Source organism: Triticum urartu, chromosome 3 (genome assembly GCF_003073215.2).
Source record: "Triticum urartu cultivar G1812 chromosome 3, Tu2.1, whole genome shotgun sequence".
Classification (NCBI taxonomy): Eukaryota; Viridiplantae; Streptophyta; class Magnoliopsida; order Poales; family Poaceae; genus Triticum; species Triticum urartu.
The window spans coordinates 580,814,170-580,830,679 of NC_053024.1; the positions used below are offsets into that span (position 1 = coordinate 580,814,170).

At 46.3% G+C, this 16,510-nt stretch overlaps 1 pseudogene; it reads left to right on the plus strand.

Moving 5' to 3' along the window:
* Window positions 1–822: 822 nt before the first annotated feature.
* On the plus strand, window positions 823–8,571 carry LOC125546979 (annotated as a pseudogene).
* The last annotated feature ends 7,939 nt before the right edge of the window (window positions 8,572–16,510 follow it).

Below are 16,510 nucleotides of genomic sequence, written 5' to 3' on the forward strand. Positions count from 1 at the left end.
GCTCGGCCGCTCGTTCTCTCCAGTTAGCGCGCGGCCACTTTTTAGATTTTGGTAAAAAAATTATATGAGACCAGGTCTCACGATTAGCAAGTGAGACCCGCCCTGATGGATGACACCTGACATTCACACATCACAAAGCATCTAATCTCTCCTCCCCTGATTTCAGGTGGAGGGTGGGGTAGATGCTTTGTGATTTGTGTCATCAGGATGGGTGTGACCTGCTACCCCGTGAGACCTGGTCTCATAGAATTCCTTTTCGCCTTGAGCGGTTAGGTCAAGGAGGCCAGATCAGATGTGATTGGATGGCTAGCGTTCGTCCGGATCGCCGCTTTGGTCGCTCGCGTAGGCCTCTAGGACTCTACTAGCCGCCCGTGTACTCGCTGGAGTAGTAGGCTAGGCACGCGTGTGCGCTCCGGACCCTCTTTTCTCCTGCTCGTGCTCCTTATGGTTACGTTGTATAAATGAAAAAGTTTAACTATATTTCCCTCGGAAAAAACATTTATAATAATTATATAAGGGCATCTCCCACATTATCCTTCAGTGGACCGGTGGGGAACAGTCGGTGGGCACTGATGCAAGAGTCGGTCATCCAAAACTGCCCGCACATATTTCAAATCGGATCTAAATAAACTAGACAAATTATATCAAACATGACGAAATTCATTAAAATTTGGACATAATTTCTAGAGACCCTGTTGGGCCGCCAACAGGTAACCCACGACCTGGGCCCTAGGAGGGAGGCACCATTTCGCAACTAGGCCGGGATCATCTCGTCCCCTCAAAATTTACTAAAAAAAAGCTCTCGGCTTGTGCTGGCTAAAGATGACCATGGAACCTTCCACCTCTGTGGCGACCTCCACCGCCTACGCCTTAGTAGGCGACGCTAATTGCACAGAGCCATGGAGCTCCCGGGTGCACACCTTGGCGCGCCTCGCCCGGCATCGGGAGGTCCTGGCCCTGCTTCGCGACGGCGACCCCTCGCCACTGCCGCACGCCCTTGCGCTACCAGCCGCGGTAATCTCTTGCACGACACTATCCCTGGTCTCCGGCGTCGCCCAGATACAGTCACTCGGTTGCAAGTGCGGCCTGCTCTCTTCCTCCGACGCCTACCTCCTCTCCTCGCTGCTCTCCTCCTACTCCCGCCTCGGCCTCCTCCCGCGCGCCCACCAACTCCTTAATGAAATGCCCCTCGCGTCCACGCCTCCCACCACACGCCGCACTGCCTTTAACTCCCTCATCTCTGGATGCGCGCTGCACGCGCTCCCGGCGGCCTGCTTCGCCCTCTTCCGCCGCATGCGGGCGGCCGGCGTCCCCTTTGATGTCGTCACACTCATGACGCTGCTCCCCGCCGCTCCTCAGAGCGTCGTGTCGCAGCTCCATGCCCTCGCGGGGAAAGCAGGGCTCGCCGCCGAGACAAACGTGGGCAACTGCCTCATATCAGCGTACGCGCGCCGCGGTGCTGGCCTTGGCCGGCAGGTGTTTGACGAGATGCCATTGACCTCCCATGACATTGTCTCATGGAACGCCGTGTTGGAAATATGAGCAATTTATCGAATGATTTTATTAACAGAAATACTAGATAAAGCATGACTAGTATAGAAGAGATAAAACAAGTCATGTGATCTGATAGAGAGAAGGTAAATAACATCTGCATATGTGAACTGTAACCAAACATATCTAGAGCAGACAGTAGATCAAGTTGCATATATGAAATAGAACTTAACATATCTAGGGCAAACACTAGAACAAGGAACTATGGCAGGACCTCTAACAGGAAGAGCAAGAACATGGACGGGACAGCAGCACCAGCAGAAGCACTGGACTTGGGGTCGGTGTCCTCGCCAGCCATGTCATCGAGAAGGTTGTCGACGTCGGCGAAGAAGTCATCGTCGGGGAAGTAGTCGTCGGAGTCTGGGGCGTCCGTGACGAAGAAGTCAGTAGTCGCGTGGAGCACTCCCCAAAAACCTTATCACCCTTCTCCCGTACTGGACTCAAAGAGGTGCGTTTCGGAGGCCTACTGTCCCGACCTGCGGTGCACGCTGCAAGCCGGGATGGGGAAGAACGTAGCAGCAGCGCAGTGCTCGGGAACTTAGTGGCGAGAGGGAGATGGTCTTTCTGATGTGCCTCTCTGGAGAGGAGCAACCTCTCTTATATAGGCACAGTAGAGAGAGGCGAACAAGCTGCGACGGGAGGTGAAGCAACAGAGGGAGACGAAGCGAACAGGAAGCAGGCAGAGAGGTGCGCCGTTCGTAATCAATCTCCACTACAGCAAAAACGTTTCAGCTCCCATGTGACCGTTCATATACCCGTCGTGCGTGGCAAAAATTTAGACATCGGCTCGGCTCATTCCCACAACCAGCGGCGCGGTGCGTCGTGACGAGGCGTGGCGTGGCAAGGCGGGCGGCGGAGGAGGTTCGCGCGTGGATGTCCCTCTTGTTCTCATGCTCATAGATGTGGGGAGAGAACCTCCCTTATAAAGAGGTCCAACTCCCTCTAAACTAGCACTGTGGGACTAAACTTTAGTTCCACCTCTTGCCTTGCACGAATGGGCTGTGTGGGCCTCTAGGACTAATTAGGAATTTCTGAAACTACTATTGGGCTGGCCCAAAATAGACAAAATTCCAACAATCCCCCACCAGATCCCAGAGGCGCACAGAAATTGCCTTTGGTTCCAAAAACATTTTTTTATATACCGGTACTGCAGTGGAGACTGTTAAGTTGAACTTCCACCTAGAACTCTATGCTACACTAGTAAGAAACTTGAACAGTGGACTGGACCTTGAACTACAAGTTTTCTACAAATCTAGCTTCACATAAAGCCTTGACCAATACGTGGCTACCGTGGGTCTTCCCCGCGGGTGGAGCTTATGTGTCATACTCCGAGACCTTTCATGAGTTTACTAGAGAGAACCCTACTCTCATAGATTGCGACGTTTAACAATCAGACTCATATAGGTGTGTTCTTCAAAAGATGTTCTGCAGGAAAACATCTTTGCTTCAATGAGCCAATTAGAACACATTAAGATATACATCAACCAGCCATGCAGATTAGGAGAGTATTGCATCTTCATGGAGTGGTATTGTTAATAGTAAGGATACTCTCCTCTCAGTTGATCAACAACTTGTCTTCCACATCTAATTCACGGGATCTCCGATCACATAGACTAGGTTACCACTGTGAACAACTCATATTGTGGGTCTCATACCCATCTCCCTTGATGCATTATCTATCACATTACGTGATAGACCCTCAGTAAAAGGATCTGCCAGATTTTTAGACGTTTGGATATAATCCAATGCAATAACTCTGGGGTTGCTCATTTTCCTGACAGACTTTAACCTTCTCTGAACGTGTCTTGATGACTCCATGTTATCCTTTGAGCTGCTCACTTTCGTGATCACAGTTTGATTGTCGCAGTTCATAAGGATACCCGGTACAGGTTTCTCAACAACCGGCAAGTCATTCAAGAGATGATGAAGCCAATCCACTTCGACCGTAGCTGTATCTAGTGCTGTGAGTTCTCCTTCCACTGTTGACCTCGATAAGATGGTCTGCTTGCAAGACTTCCAAGAAACAACGCCACCTCCATGAGTGAATACATATCCGCTCGTGGCCTTTATCACATCAGCATCTAAGATCCAGTTTGAGTCACTATACCCTTCAAGCACCTTTGGGTGCCCAGTGTAGTGAATTCCATAATTCGCAGTGCCTTTCAAATAACGCAAAACTCTCTCTAGAGCTTTCCAATGCACATCTCCTGATTTTGAGACAAACCGGCTCAGTTTGCTAACAACAAAAGAGATGTCAGGTCTTGTAGCACTGGTTAAATACATAAGCAAGCCAATAATCTGAGAATATTTCAATTGGTCTCTAGCAATTCTTCGATTCTTTCGAAGCAACACACTAGCATCATATGGTGTTGGAGAAGGCTTGCAGTCACTGTAGCCAAAGCGACTCAAGATCTTTTCCACATAGTGAGATTGAAGCAATGTAATCCCACCATCATCATCTCTCAACAACTTGATGTTCAGAATGACACCAACCACTCCTAAATCCTTCATCTCAAAGCAACGAGATAGGAAATCCTTGACCTCCTTAATAACCTTCAGATTTGTTCCGAAAATCAGTATGTCATCAACATACAAACAAAGGATAACTCCCTCGCCCCACCATGGCGATAGTACACACATTTATCAGCTTCGTTTATAACAAAGCCTGTAGCTGTTAAAGTTCTTTCAAACTTCTCATGCCACTATTTGGGTGTTTGATTGAGTCCATACAAAGACTTCAGCAACTTGCACACTTTTCCCTCCTGACCATCTACTACAAACCCATCTGGTTGTTCCATATATATTTCCTCATCCAACTCTCCATTTAGGAAAGCAGTCTTAACATCCATTTGATGAACGAGAAGACCATGTGAGGCCGCTAGAGAAAGTAGTACTCGAATAGTGGTCAGTCGAGCCATAGGTGAGTAAGTATCAAAGAAGTCTGCACCTTCCTTTTGGGTATAACCCTTGGCCATGAGCCGTGCCTTGTATTTTCAATAGTACCATCAGGCATAAGCTTCTTCTTGAATACCCATTTGCACCCTATAGGTTTGCACCTGTAAGGACGATTAGTGATCTCCCAAGTTTCATTTGCCAAGATGGAATCCATCTCACTACGGACCGCTTCCTTCCAGTAGTCAGCATCTTCAGACGCATAGACCTCTGAAATAGAATTGGGAGTATCATCTATGAGATACACAAGAAAATCATCACCAAAGGACTTTGCAGTCCTCTGTCTCTTGCTCCTAGTAGGAACTTCATTGTTCTCCTCTACATGATTTTCAAAGTGTTCTATCGAAATCACAGGTTGAGTAATTGTAACTGGTTCCTGATTTGATGAACTAGGCATCTCCTGATTAGATGAGGTAGCCATATCCTTCTTGGGAAATATATCTTCAAAGAAAGTTGCGTCATTCGACTCCATAATCGTACCGACATGCATGTCAGGTACCTCAGATTTTACAACCAAGAATCTATAACCAATGCTATGAAAAGCATATCCTAGGAAAACACAATCCACAGTCTTTGGTCCAAGCTTGCGCTTCTTTGGAATTGGCACATTGACTTTCGCCAAACAACCCCAGGTTCATAGATAAGAGAGTTTTAACCTTTTCTTCTCCCATTCCTCGAATGGAGTTACCTCTTTGTTCTTTGTGGGAACTCGGTTTAGGACATGACATGCAATCAATATCGCCTCCCCCCACCATGCCTTGGAGAGACCCGATGTGTCTAACATGGCGTTAACCAAATCAGTTAGACTACAGTTCTTTCTTTCGTCCACCCCATTTGACTGGGCTGAATAGGGGGGGTGTCCTCTCATGGATTATACCATGTTCTGCACAAAAGGAATCCTATTCATTTGAGAAATACTCTCCACCATGATCGGACCTAAGCCTCTTGATCTTTCGATCAAGTTGGTTTTCCGCTTCCGCTTTATAGATCTTGAAATAGTTCAAAGCCTCATCCTTAGATTTCGGAAGATACACATGGCAGTATCTAGTGGAGTCATCAATTAACGTCATAAAATATTTCTTTCAAACTTTTGTCAACACACCATTCATTTCAGAAAGATCTGAATGTATGAGTTCTAGTGGTGCAAGATTTCTTGTTTCTGCAGTCGTATGAGACTTACGAGGTTGCTTAGCTTGCACACACACTTGACACTTAGATCCCTTGGCAGTGGTGAAACTAGGGATGAAGTTCAACTTTGCTAATCGCGACATGCAACCAAAGTTAACATGACAAAGATGTGAATGCCACACATTTGATTCACTATTATTGCAGACATGATTAACAACTTTATTGCAAACGTCTGACAAGGATAAACGAAACAGGCCTCCTGACTCATAGCCTTTACCAACAAAGGTTACATACTTGGATATTGAAAATTTATTCGACTCAAAGACAAGCTTGTAGCCATCTCTACACAGAAGAGACCCGCTAACAAGATTTTTATTGACGGAGGGGACATAATGCACGTTCTTCAGCCGCACGATCTTCCCCGAAGTAAACTTCAGATCGACTGTGCCAACACCACGAACAAAAGCACTTGAACCGTTGCCCATCAGCATGGTGGAAGTCCCTGCGGTCTGATAATACGAGAACATGGAAATATCACTGCATACATGCACATTAGCACCCGTGTCAATTAACCAATCAGGAGAATGGCATACTGAAAGAATAGTGTGAAATATACCATACCCAGCATCCTTCATGTCAGTGTCTCCAATGACAACATTAGCGGTCTTGCCGCCTTTCCCAAGATGACGCTTGTCATAGCGACTAGGACAACTAGGAGCCCAATGATCAGGATCTTCACACACATGACAAACACCTTTCTTCTTGTCATTCTTCTTCTTGAAGTTTGTGTGCTGTACAGCCTTGTTCTTCCCATCAAACTTTGCTTTACCATCAAACTTGCCCTTGTTCTTGAACTTGTGGGGCTGGAAGTTTTTCTTCTTTACCAGATTGGCACTAGAACCTCCCTCAATACCTCGAGCATGGTTGTCCTTTGCTCTCGCCTTTTCTTCCACATCAAGAGTACCAATGAGATCCGGAACGGAAAACTCCTGCCTCATGCTTCAGTAAGGTAGCAAAGTTCCTCCACGTGGGAGGAAGCTTAGTGATGATACCTCCGGCAACAAACTTGTCCGGTAGCATACAATTGAAGTGCTCAAGTTCTCTAGCAAATGACTGTATTTCATGAGCACAGAGCACTCTTCAGTCATCTTGTAATCATAGAATTGCTCCATGATGAACAACTCAGTGCTGGCATCCGAGACCCCAAACTTGGCCTCGAGTGCGTCCCACATATCTTTTCCATTATCAATTGAGGTATAAGCATCAACTATGTTCTCACCAAGAACACTCAAGAGAGCAGCCTTAAACAGGGTATCCATTTTCTGAAAAGCTTGTTCTTGTTGAGCACCATATTCTCCTTCAGGTTTGCCAAGAGTGGCGTCATAGCAACTCATGGTTTGAAACCATAAGACTGTTCTCACGCGCCACCTCTTGTAGTGGATACCCTCAAACATAGGAGGTCTCATGGAAGCAGCAAAACCACTCGGGGTAAATTGCCTATTAATAAGGTTTTTGGATTGTTGGAAATATGAGGAATTCACCGAATGATTTTATTAACAGAAATACTAGATAAAGCATGACTAGTATAGCAGAGATAAAACAAGTCATGCGATCTGATAGAGAGAAGGTAAATAACATCTGCATATGTGAACTGTAACCAAACATATCTAGAGCAGACAGTAGATCAAGTTGCATATATAAAATAGAACTTAACATATCTAGGGCAAACACTAGAACAAGGAACTATGGCAGGACCTCTAACAGGAAGAGCAAGAACATGGACGGGACAGCAGCACCAGCAGAAGCACTGGACTTGGGGTCGGTGTCCTCGCCAGCCATGTCGTCGAGAAGGTTGTCGATGTTGGGGAAGAAGTCGTCGGAGTTCGGGGCGTTCGTGACGAAGAAGTCAGTAGTCGCGTGGAGCGCTCCCCAAAAACCTTATCACCCTTCTCCCGTACAGGACTCAAAGAGGTGCGGTTTCGGCTCGGCTCATTCCCGCAACCCGCGGCGCATCTTGACGAGGCGAGGCGTGGAGAGGTGGGCGGCGGTGGAGGAGCACGCGTGGATGTCCCTCTTGTGCTCATGCTCATACATGTGGGGAGAGAACCTCCCTTATAAAGAGGTCCAACTCCCTCTAAACTAGCAATGTGAGACTAAACTTTAGTTCCACCTCTTTCCTTGCACGAATGGGCTGTGTGGGCCTCTAGGATTTATTAGGAATTTCTGAAACTGCTATTGGGCTGGCCCAAAATAGACAAAATTCCAGCATGTCGTGTTGTCATCCCACGCGCAGAATGGCCTCGCAGGGGACGCCCTTGATCTGTACAACCACATGTGTGGCCACGATGGCGGCGGCGTGGAGCCAGACGTCGTGATGCTCGTGGGCATGCTCCCTCATGTGCCCATCTTGGAGAGTTCGGTGTAGGCCTGGGTGTCGAACGCTGCATGCAAGAGAGACTCCCAGGTTTCCGTGCCAACACGCAGCTCTGCAACTCTATCATCAACTTCCATGCATGCTGCAACAGTTTTCCCCAGGCACAACGGTTGTTCAACGAAATGCCCAGGAAGAGCATTGTGTCTTGGACGGCACTGATCACTGGGTACGGCATGCACGGGCATGGTGATGTTGCTGTATATCTCTTCCAGGCGATGGTGTCAGAAGGCACCCGACCAGATAATGTCGCAATGGTCGGCCTCTTGTCGACGTGCAACCACGCTGGAATGTACGAGGATGGGCACAAGTACTTCTCATCAATGGAGAGTACATACCAGTTGCGACCTATACTGTTGCACTACACCTGCATGGTGGACCTCCTTGGACGGGCCGACCGTCTCAAGGAGGCGCAAGAACTCATTTCTTCAATGCCCATGCCAGCCGACGGTGTCGTGTGGGGTGCCCTTCCACTAGTAGAAAACAGGGCTTTGGTCCAAGCCGGGTAATCCCATTAGTCCCGGTTCACTCATGAACCGGGACCAATGGTGGCATAGGTCTCGGTTCGTGACGCCAGGGGGCCGGCCGGGCCTCATGGGCCATTGGTCCTGGTTCATCTAGCCCTATTGGTCCCGGTTCCATACACGAACCGGGACCAATGGGCCTCGCTCCTGGCCCACAACCATTGGTCCCGGTTTGTTGCTGGAACCAAGACCAAAGAGGGTCCTTTAGTCCCGGTTCTAGCCACGAACCAGGACCAATGAGATGCCTATATACAGTGTCCCCGCGCTCAGCTCAGCTCACTGCTCTATTTTTTGGGAGAGGTGTGTTGTGCTCTAGCTCACCTCCTATGCACATGAGGTGTTCGATGAAATTCCCGAGCCACACTACTTAAGCTTTCTCCTCTCCAAGCTCGACCTGCAAGCTCCATTTTCCTCAAGATTTGTATAGGTTTAGCGGTCCGTCACGTCCCGTCCCCGTCTTCACCACCGTCGATCTCGTCGCCGACACCACCGTGGTGAGCCTCTTGTTCTTATCTTCTTTGTAAAATAAAAAAATCTTACTTGTATGATTAGATAGATACTTGTCTAATTTTCTTACTTTTATTATTGTTTGTTATTATATAGTGCGATGGTTTTGGTATCCGCCCCCGTCGGCCCTCGTCCTGTCTATGATTCGGATGTGGTATATATTATCTTTTATAACTATTTGGTTCATTTATTGTTTATGACAATTATGCCGACCAACGTGACATAGATTTTATTTATCTAGGAGGTATGTGAACCGGAAATTCCAACTGACCCTATTGTCGAGAGGTTAAATTTAGTTGAAGAAGAAAACAATTACTTGAAGGAAAAAATAAAAAAATTGAGGAGGAGAATATGATATTGGAGTTGCATGTTGCGGATGTCGTCGATGTTCACAAGATCAAGATGGATGCAATGCACTTGAAGATTAGAAAGATTAGAAAATATGCCATTCATACCAAGGCTTGGTATTATTATGCCGTTGGATCAATTGTTACCTTGGTTGCGATTATGATCGCATTTGTTGTTGCATTGAAATGTTTTACATAGTTTCAATGTATGGTTTAATTAGATGCTCTGGAGAGCTATATGTTGTTCAATGAGAACTATGTATGTACTTTCGTTTTAATGTGATGATGAACTTCTATTAATTTGGTCACTTATCTATTCATGATGTTCTTTAATGGTTTTTGACACACTTAATTATATATAATGCACGCAGATGAACCGACAATGGATGTACGGTGACAGACACACCTCCGAGTACATTAAGGGCGTGCATAATTTTCTCGAAGTGGCTGAGGCAAACAAGCAGAATGGTTTTATGTGTTGTCCATGCCCTATATGTGGGAATATGAAGTATTACTCTGACCAGAAAATCCTTCACACCCACCTACTTTATAAGGGTTTCATGCCACACTATATTGTTTGGACCAAGCACGGAGAAATAGGGATTATGATGGAAGACAACGAAGAAGAAGAGGACGATGACAACTATGTGCCCCCTGAATACGGTGTTGCTGCAATGGGGGAAGCTGAAGATCAAGAGGAACCAGATGATGTGCCCAATGATGATCTCCGCCGGGTCATTGTTGATGCAAGGAGACAGTGCGAAAGTGAAAAGGAGAAGCTGAAGTTTGATCACATGTTAGAGGATCACAAAAAAGGGTTGTACCCCAATTGCGAAGATGGCAACACAAAGCTCGGTACCGTACTGGAATTGCTGCAGTGGAAGGCAGAGAAAGTTGTGCCTGACAAAGGATTTGAGAAGCTAATAAAAATATTGAAGAAGAATCTTACAAATGATAACGAATTGCTCAACAGTATGTACGCAGCAAAGAAGGTCGTATGCCCTCTAGGATTGGAGGTGCAGAAGATACATGCATGCCCTAATGACCGCATCCTCTACCGCGGTGCATACGAGGATTTGAACACATGCCCGGTATGCGGGGCATTGCGGTATAAGATCAGACGAGATGACCCTGGTGATGTTGACGGAGAGCCCCCAGGAAGAGGGTTCCTGCCAAGGTGATGTGGTATGCTCCTATAATACCACGGTTGAAACGTATGTTCAGAAACAAAGAGCATGCCAAGTTGATGCGATGGCACAGAGAGGACTGTAAGAAAGACGGGAAGTTGAGAGCACCTGCTGACGGGTCGCGGTGGAGAAAAATCGAGAGAAAGTACCGGGCTGAGTTTGCAGGTGACCCAAGAAACGTATGGTTTGGTTTAAGCGCGGATGGCATTAATCCTTTCGGGGAGCAGAGCAGCAATCACAGCACCTGGCCCATGACTCTATGTATGTATAACCTTCCTCCTTGGATGTGCATGAAGCGGAAGTTCATTATGATGCCAGTTCTCATCCAAGGCCCTAAGCAACCTAGCAACGGCATTGATGTGTACCTAAGGCCATTAGTTGAATAGCTTTTACCGCTGTGGAATGGAAATGGTGTACATGTGTGGGATGAGCACAAACAGGAGGAATTCGACCTGCATGCGTTGCTGTTTGTAACCATCAATGATTGGCCTGCTCTCAGTAACCTTTCAGGACAGACAAACAAGGGATACCACGCATGCACACACTGTTTATCTGACACCGAAAGTATATACCTGGACAAATGCAGGAAGAATGTGTACCTGGGGCATCGTCGATTTCTTCCAACCAACCATCAATGTTGAAAGAAAGGCAAGAATTTCAAAGGCGAGGCATATCACCAGAAGAAGCCCGCTATGCGTACCGGTGATCACGTACTTGCTATGGTCAATGATTTACACGTAATATTTGGAAAGGGTCCCGGTGGACTATCTGTTCCGAATGACGCTGAGGGACACGCACCCATGTGGAAGAAGAAATCTATATTTTGGGATCTACCCTACTAGAAAGACCTAGAGGTCCGCTATTCAATCGACGTGATGCACATGATGAAGAACCTTTGTGTGAACCTGCTAGGCTTCTTGGGTGTGTATGGGAAGACAAAAGATACACCGGAGGCACGGGAGGACCTGCAATGTTTGCACAAAAGACGGCATGCCTCCAATGCAGTATGAAGGTCCTGCCAGCTACGCTCTTACCAAAGAAGAGAAGGATATCTTCTTTGAATGCCTGCTCAGTATGAAGGTCCCGTCTGGCTTCTCGTCGAATATAAAGGGAATAATAAATATGAACGAGAAAAAGTTTCAGAACCTTAAGTCTCATGACTGCCACGTGATTATGATGCAACTGCTTCCGGTTGCATTGAGGGGGCTTCTACCGAAAAATGTTTGATTAGCCATTGTGAAGCTATGTGCATTCCTCAATGCAATCTCTCGGAAGGTGATCGATCCAGAAATCCTACCAAGGATAAGGAGTGATGTGGCGCAATGTCTTGTCAGTTTCGAGCTGGTGTTCCCACCATCCTTCTTCAATATCATGACATACGTCCTAGTTCATCTAGTCGATGAGATTGTCATTCTGGGCCCCGTATTTCTACACAATATGTTCCCCTTTGAGAGGTTCATGGGAGTCCTAAAGAAATATGTCCGTAACCACGCTAGGCCAGAAGGAAGCATCTCCATGGGCCATCAAACAAAGGATGTCATTGGGTTTTGTGTTGACTTCATTCATGGCCTTAAGAAGATTGGTCTCCCTTAATCGCGGTATGAGGGGAGACTGATTGGAAAAGGCAAGCTTGGAGGGGACTCAATAATATGTAGGGACGGGCATTCTTGGTCTCAAGCACACTACACATCTCTATAGAACTCTAACTTGGTGACCCCGTATGTCGATGAACTCAAGAACAGTCTGCGCTCCAAACACCCGGAGCAGTGTGACGACTGGACTACATGTGAACACATCAGGACTTTCGGCAGTTGGTTGGAAACGCGTCTCAGAGGTGACAACACTGTTTCTGATGAGCTGTACTCATTGTCCAGGGGACCATCTTCGACTGATTGACTTACAAAGGATACGAGATAAATGGGAATACATTTTACACAATCGCCCAAGATCAAAAGAGCACCAACCAAAACAACGGTGTTCGCTTTGATGCAGCAACCAATAGGGGAAAGGACACATATTATGGTTACATAGTGGACATATGGGAACTTGACTATGAACATGATTTTAAGGTCCCTTTCTTTAAGTGCAAATGGGTCAATCTGTCAGGAGGCAGGGTATAGGTAGACCCACAGTACGGAATGACAACAGTGGATCTGAACAATATTGGGTACACAGACGAACCATTCGTCCTAGCCAATGATGTGGCACAGGTTTTCTATGTGAAGGACATGTCTGAAGGAAATATGCCCTAGAGGCAATAATAAAGTTATTATTTATTTCCTTATATCATGATAAATGTTTATTATTCATGCTAGAATTGTATTAACCGGAAACATAATACTTGTGTGAATACATAGACAAACAGAGTGTCACTAGTATGCCTCTACTTGACTACCTCGTTGATCAAAGATGGTTATGTTTCCTAGCCATTGACATGAGTTGTCATTTGATTAATGGAATCACATCATTAGGAGAATGATGTGATTGACTTGACCCATTTCATTAGCTTAGCACCCGATCGTTTAGTATTCTGCTATTGCTTTCTTCATGACTTATACATGTTCCTATGACTATGAGATTATGCAACTCCCGTTTACCGGAGGAACACTTTGTGTGCTACCAAACGTCACAACATAACTGGGTGATTATAAAGGTGCTCTACAGGTGTCTCCGAAGGTACTTGTTGGGTTAGCGTATTTCGAGATTAGGATTTGTCACTCCGATTGTCGGAGAGGTATCTCTGGGCCCACTCGGTAATACACATCACTATAAGCCTTGAAAGCATTGCAACTAATGAGTTAGTTGCGGGATGATGTATTACGGAACGAGTAAAGAGACTTGCCAGTAACAAGATGGAACTAGGTATTAAGATACCGACAATCGAATCTCGGGCAAGTAACATACCGATGACAAAGGGAACAACGTATGTTGTTATGCGGTTTGACCGATAAAGATCTTCGTAGAATATGTAGGAGCCAATATGAGAATCCAGGTTCCGCTATTGGTTATTGACTGGAGACATGTCTCGGTCATGTCTACATAGTTCTCGAACCCGTAGGGTCCGCACGCTTAAAGTTTGATGACGGTTATATTATGAGTTTATGTGTTTTGATGTACCGAAGATAGTTCGGAGTCCCGAATGTGATCACGGACATGACGAGGAGTCTCGAAATGGCCGAGACATAAAGATTGATATATTGGAAGCCTATATTTGGATATCGGAAGTGTTTCGGGTGAAATCAGGATTTTACCGGAGTACCGGGGGTTACCAGAACCCACGGGGGTTTAATGGGCCAAGATGAGCCTTAGTGGAGAAGAGGAGGGGCGGCCAGGGCAGGCCGCGCGCCCCCTCCCCCTCTAGTACGAATTGGACAAGGAGGGGGCGGCGCCCCCCTTTCCTTCCCCTCTCCCTCCTCCTTCCCCCTTCTCCTACTCCAACTAGGAAAGGAGGGAGGGAGTAGGACTCCTCCCTGGCGCGCCTCCTCCTGGCCGGTCGCCTCTCCCCCCCTTGCTCCTTTATATACGGGGGTAGGGGGCACCTCTAGACACAACAATTGATCCCTTGGAGCTCTTAGCCGTGTGCGGTGCCCCCCTCCACCATATTCCACCTCGATAATATCATAGCGGTGCTTAGGCGAAGCCCTGCATCGGTAGAACATCATCATCGTCACCACGCCGTCGTCCTGACAGAACTCTCCCTCAAAGCTCGGCTGGATCGGAGTTCGAGGGACGTCATCGAGCTGAACGTGTGCTGAACTCGGAGGTGTCGTACGGTCGGTACTTGATCGGTCGGATCGTGAAGACGTACGACTACACCAACCGCGTTGTGCTAACGCTTCCACTTTTGGTCTACGAGGGTACGTGGACAACACTCTCCCCTCTCGTTGCTATGCATCACCATGATCCTGTGTGTGCGTAGGAATTTTTTTGAAATTGCTACGTTACCCAATAGTGGCATCCGAGCCTGGTTTTATGCATAGATGTTATATGCATGAGTAGAACACAAGTGAGTTCTGGGCGATATAAGTCATACTGCTTACTAGCATGTCATACTTTGGTTCGGCGGTATTGTTGGATGAAGCAGCCCGGACCGACATTACGCGTACGCTTACACCAGACTGGTTCTACCGACGTGCTTTGCACATAGGTGGCTGGCGGGTGTCAGTTTCTCCAACTTTAGTTGAACCGAGTGTGGCTACGCCCGGTCCTTGAGAAGGTTAAAACAACACTAACTTCACAAACTATCATTGTGGTTTTGCTGCATTGGTAAGAACGGTTCTTGCTCAGCCCGTAGCAGCCACGTAAAACTTGCAACAACAAAGTAGAGGACGTCTAACTTGTTTTTGCAGGGCATGTTGTGATGTGATATGGTCAAGGCATGATGCTATATTTTATTGTATGAGATGATCATGTTTTGTAACCGAGTTATCGGCAACTGGCAGGAGCCATATGGTTGTCGCTTTATTGTATGCAATGCAAACGCCCTGTAATGCTTTACTTTATCACTAAGCGGTAGCGATAGTCGTAGAAGCATAAGTTGGCGAGACGACAACGATGCTACGATGGAGATCAAGGTGTCGCGCCGATGATGATGGTGATCATGATGGTGCTTCGGAGATGGAGATCACAAGCACAAGATGATGATGGCCATATCGTATCACTTATATTGATTGCATGTGATGTTTATCTTTTATGCATGTTATCTTGCTTTGATTGACGGTAGCATTATAAGATGATCTCTCACTAAATTATCAAGGTACAAGTGTTCTCCCTGAGTATGCACCATTGCGAAAGTTCTTCGTGCTGAGACACCACGTGATGATCGGGTGTGATAGGCTCTACGTTCAAATACAACTGGTGCAAAACAGTTGCACACGCGGAATACTCAGGTTAAACTTGACGAGCCTAGCACATGCAGATATGGCCTCGGAACACTGAGACCTAAAGGTCGAGCATGAATCATATAGTAGATATGGTCAATAGAGTTATGTTCACCATTGAAACTACTGCATCTCACGTGATGATCGAACATGGTTTAGTTGATTTGGATCACGTGATCACTTAGAGGATTAGAGGGATGTCTATCTAAGTGGGAGTTCTTAAGTAATTTGATTAATTGAACTTAAACTTATCATGAACTTAGTACCTAATAGTATCTTGCTTGTTTATGTTGGTTGTAGATAGATGGCTCGTGCTGTTGTTCCGTTAAATTTTAATGCGTTCCTTGAGAAAACAAAGTTGAAAGATGATGGTAGCAATTACACGGACTGGGTCCGTAACTTCAGGATTATCCTCATTGCTGCTCAGAAGAATTACGTCCTGGAAGCACCGCTAGGTGCCAGGCCTGCTGCTGGAGCAACACCAGATATTATGAACGTCTGGCAGAGCAAAGCTGATGACTACTCGATAGTTCAGTGTGCCATGCTTTACGGCTTAGAACCGGGACTTCAACGACGTTTTGAACGTCATGGAGTGCATCTAGTTATTGCCGTAACCCTCTCAACTTTTGAGCACATGCTATGTGGGTGAAATGATGATACCATGCCAAATTTCAACCTTTTCAGAGTTCATTTGTAGTGCTTTTCATTTTCAGGGTCATATAGCTCAAAAAAATCAGTAAATGCATGAAAAATAACAAATGAAGTCAGAAAGGGTTGAAAATTGATGATGTGACTTTGGATGGTGCATTTTGAACACACAAAAAGTCTGGAATTCAAATAAGTTCAAAAAAATGAAATCCCTTTGTAACAGACGAGTTTTTGTCCGAAACCCTCATACTTCGAGAGAGATTATCCGTTTTGTACACGAAGTGCATCCAGTTGTTGCCTTAACCCTCTCAACTTTTTAGCACATGCTATGTGGGTGAAATGATGATATCATGCC